General features: G+C 41.2%; 1 pseudogene; it reads right to left on the bottom strand.

Annotated features, from left to right (window-relative positions):
• Positions 1–2,675: 2,675 nt before the first annotated feature.
• Positions 2,676–4,008, bottom strand: LOC147689820 (uncharacterized; annotated as a pseudogene).
• Between the last annotated feature and the right edge of the window lie 1,038 nt (positions 4,009–5,046).

Genomic DNA, 5,046 nt, shown 5'->3' with positions numbered 1-5,046 from the left:
CCACCCAAGCAAGAACAAACCCTATTTATAAGACTTAGGACCAATTACAATCTTGGCGGATGAGATACTCTGCCACCAATGTAACGGATATCCCGTCCTCCATATTACAAGTTCCATAGGATATTATGGAAATGTAATATGGCAGACGGGATAGCCATCATGTTTGTGACATAGTAACCCTGTCTGCCAAAATTGTAATCAGGCCCTGAAATTCTGGTGCGCCAACATACACATTTTTATACTTGTCATTGTCCTTTGTAATGTACATGGATGGAAAATTGAGTGCCACTGTTTGCCTGCGCTATTTGTTGTTTATTAAACAAAATAGTAATACAAAAATTACCAAAAATACTTGCTGGCATGAGTGATCATTGAAATGCCACAAACACAACTGTATATGTTTCATGACACATCCAGGGACTCACAGATACGCTGCTCAGCTCTGTTTACATGCATTGATACATAAAAGGGAAAACAGCCACTAATGCACCAAATGAGTGGTGCTTGTGCACTACACAGTTACTACATAGTTACTCACTAACAACTGCACTATAGCAAGCATATAAATGTATATATGTATGGTATATACAGCTGATGACACACTACCCCATTCACACATTTGCAATAAGACTACCATAGGTACACAGTCTCGCACACGTACAAAACCATAGAAATTCACCCATTATAGTTAGTTCACCTAACTATAACTTGCGCCCCAGCAATGCACTGCTGATGACATCACATATTACATCATTCATGACATGGTCAGTGACATCACTGATGACATCTCAAATGACATCATCCAGTTACTGTGTTTTAAAAAAAAGTTTAAATATGTATTAAATATATGCCGAGGTGTATTGAAGAATGAGTGGGTGTATAAGTGTCTCAATGGAGGATTTAGTAGGTCCGTGACTGTCTGTTTAACTGAGTGATTAAATGTGTCTTACTGAATACATGGGTTAGTGACTAAACTGTGTGAATGTCTGTATCAGTCTGTCTGTTGTTGTATAAGCTGCTGCATGTTGGTCAGTAGCTACATGAGTATCTATATGGGTTATCAATTGGTTGCTCGAGTATTTTTATGGGTGCCTGGATGTGTGTGTGGGTGGGTGGGAGGTGTGTGTATGGCTGCAAGAGTGCATGTGAAAACAGCTGTATGGGTGAGTGAGTTTGTGTATGGGTGTGTTGTTGAGTCAATGGATGTTTTAATGGTACATGTCCAAGTAACTACATGTATTTATTTATTTAAAGAGTTTTATATAGCTCTGGCTAGACCCGAAGGTATCAGAGTGCTTTACATAATGTTCCACATAGTTGCAAACTTACATCAGTTACATATTACCAATGATACCAATAAAAACATTTAAGGAGCATAGAAGAAAAGGAAAATGGAGTGAGAAGGGTTAGGGGGTAGGGGAGAAAGGGGTAGGGTATAGATACAATGGAGAGATGAAGGGAAAGTCTGCCCAAGGTCCGGCTGGGTAGGTGACGGCCGAGGGGGAATCCGCAGCCCATCTCCTCTTCAGCTATCAGGTAGCTCCAACGGGCATTAGTCAAATAGCTAGGTCTCAATAGAAAAACATGAAAGGGCTAGAAGGCAAGAGGAATGGAGAATAAAGGGGGTAGGGTGAAGAGGTAGGAGGGAGATGCGACAGAGGGACGAAGGAACGTCTGCCCAAAGTCCAGCTGGGTAGGTGACAGCCAAGGGGGGATTCACTGCCCGTCTCCTCTTCAGCTAACAGGTAGCTGTTAGTAAGACCCTTGCCTCAGGGATCTATCGGGTCACTGAAGAGCTTTGCAACTACTGGTGTTATGATTTTCATTTATTTTAACTGAACACGGAAATCTTTAGATGGTCCTAACATAACAAGCTCATTTTAATCTTTCAAATTAGCATGTATCTTTATAATAGTGACAAATATTTACAAATCTCAATTGTATAAGCAGCGGTACTCACTTTTCCCCCTTCATATTGTTTTACAATATCTTGCAGTTCAGATGTTTGTTTTGTGAGGGGACAGAGAACACAGGAAGTGGTAGGTTTTCCTCAAGTGCGTAGGTGGTGCTTCCTGTTATCACCCATTTGGGTGATGCTTTATTTGTAGATGCCTTTTTTGCATTTCAAGTGCATGTTTTTGGTATGCGCCATTCCAGCTGCAGTGTTAACTTGATGGTTCCTTTAGCTTCCTCTGTTGTTAACTTGGGCAGGTTGGTAAACATGGTCTTAAGCATAGGTCACTGCTCTTCTTAGGTCCAGTCTTTGTATTCTTCTTGTTTTAGTGGTTTGCCATAAACAACTATTGCAATTAATGTTCTTCTTGACTTATAGAACAAATTAACTGTTTCCACCATTGGTCTTGAACTTGTAGGTCTTTGAATTTAGCCTATGCATAAATGCATTAATAGGTATAAAGTACATTTCTTCACCAAGTCGTGTCAGGCTAATTTCTTTGCCGTTAATAAAACATCTAACCCTTTAAACAATTTCCTGTCTAGTACGGTTTATAGCCAAAACAGTTTTGTCCCATTGGACTTTCACCTCGTCTTGGTAAAATAGGGCCAGCCTCATCAGTGCTGGAACAACACTGCAGCAGGGATGTTACCACATTTAAAGGACCCCTTGTGCAGGGGTTTATTTATGATAAGATTCAACACAATGCGTCGATCAGTCCTCACGTCCGTTGTTTCTCTAATGTATGACTTTGCTTATGCTTTACTAGCATTGATGACCCACTGAAACTCTTCCCACATTCACTACATGTGTATGGCTTCTCTCCTGTGTGAGTTCGCCAATGCTCAGTTAGGGTTGATGCCCGATTGAAGCTCTTATTGCATACATTACATGTAAATGATCTCTCTCCTGTATGCATCTTGCTATGTCTAATAAATGTTGACGACTGAGTAAAGCTCTTTTCGCAGTCACTACATGTATACGTTTTCTCTCCAGTGTGTAGGCGTTTGTGTGACAATAAAGCACAGGAATCAAAAAACCTCTTCCCACATTCACTGCATGACTGTTTTTTCTCCTGTATGGCTTCGCTTATGTTTTACCAGTGCACACGACACTGTGAAACTTTTCCCACATTCACTACAATTATAAGGCTTCGCTCCAGTGTGTGTTCGCATGTGTTTGATGAGGGAAGATGCATGGCTGAAGTTTGACCCACACACATTGCATGTTAACGGTTTCTCTCCTGTATGTATTTTTATGTGACACATAAGTATGGATGATTGAGAAAAACTCTTCCCACAATCACTACAAGTATACGGTTTCTCTCCAGTATGTAATCGCTGATGTAGGACGAGTGCTTGTGAGTGGCTACATTTTCTTCCACATTGATTACAAAAATATGGTTGCTCGCCTCTGTGGACTCGCTGGTGTGAAATAAGGGTTAATGAATGACCGTAACTCTTCCCACACTCACCACATGTATATGGCGTCTCTCCCATACGTAAGGTTTGGTGCCTCTCCAATGCAGTTGATTGCCTGAAACATCTGCCACACTCAGCACAAGCATATGGCTTCTTACCAGTGTGATTTTGCTGGTTTACACTTTCAGACTGATTTAAATGCTGCTCACACTCTGTGTCTGGTTTCTCCCTATTGTGTAGTGCCTGGTGTTTCATCAAGTCTGATGACAGCATGACTCCCTTTCCACATTCTAAGCATATTTCCCCTGCATGTGTGAGCTGTTCTTTGAAGAAAGTATATGTGTGGCAGAAATTCTCTCCACAATGTTCACATTTATAGGACCTTTTACCTGTGTGGGTTTGCAGATGGCGGATATGATCAAATGAAGCACTGCCACTTATCCCACATTCAGGGTGTGTGTATGGTTTGCCACCAGTGAGCGTTTGTTGGTGCCTCAATAGATTATCTGATCAGTGGAAACATTTATCATGTTTCATTCCAGAATATGGCCTCTCTTTCCAGTGCATCTCCTGGTGCCCATGGAGGGATGGTGAGGAACCCAAAGTATGTCCACAATCACTGCATATGAACATGTTTACACCTCCGCCTAATCACACTGCTGAAATGAAGCAAAGCATTTTCCAGACACACTGTGAACAATTTGTTCCCAAATTCTAATTTCTTGTCCTTCACCTATCATAGAAAGCAATAGGAATGTTCCTAATTTAAATGCAATTGCACAGGTTTCATGAGTTCAGAGCTTCAAGATCAGACGTATTCACTGATTTAGACCTGAAATACTTTCATTTATTGTTGAGGATTGTTTTCAGCGATATGTGCCCTGTTGTAGAATCCTGTATGACGACTTGCTGAAAATATTCATGCATAGCCCTGGAATAGAATAAAAGTCAGAGGGGAGGTTATTCTGTGCACCGATGCACATGTTATAGAAACAGCCGTATGAATCTCTTCTTAAATTCAGTTTGCTACAAGGTTCTGCATTGCCAGTCACTTTGACTGGAATGAAAAAGTATTTCACTTTCTCTGTGCACATCTATGGCTTCCCTGGATGTAAAGGCTTGAGCAGATTTTCTGTACCAATTCCTCTCTTACATTATGTAGCAGATAATCTGTGTTTAACTCAGTCCTTCACGTTGCTTCTCAGTGAGGATTTCCTTTGCTGTAAACATAGAGCCTTAACACAAATCCCACTTGTGATGTAGTGTTTGAGAATAATTCATGTTCATAGTGATTGCTGCACTTGTTTGGATCTGCCCCTCCTCTGAAATCTTCTTTGCACCGCTGGAGGTTGGGCGCTGACATCTGCTGTGTGTACGTCTGAGGTCATACTAGGAGGGACATGGCACCAAATGGTCGAACAACTACGATGTCCACGACAATTCCAGACCCAAGTCACTAGGTGGCAGAATAATGCACAGCATATGATTGCAAAAAGGAGTCACTCTGCAAAACTGTTTTTGCTATTGGGAAGGGTGGCATTCTATCCTAGTCTAAAATTTGGCACTTTCCTTCCAAAAGATCCTCTACATTGTAGAATTCCCATTGTTCTTGCACTTTTTCATCTGCATCAGGAATTCATCTGCAGCGGTTTGTTGTCTCCCGTGAATAGT

Source organism: Lissotriton vulgaris, chromosome 9, assembly GCF_964263255.1.
Source record: "Lissotriton vulgaris chromosome 9, aLisVul1.2, whole genome shotgun sequence".
Taxonomy (NCBI): Eukaryota; Metazoa; Chordata; class Amphibia; order Caudata; family Salamandridae; genus Lissotriton; species Lissotriton vulgaris.
The sequence above is the reverse complement of the archived record's forward strand: the minus strand, read 5'-3'. Positions and strand labels throughout refer to the sequence as shown.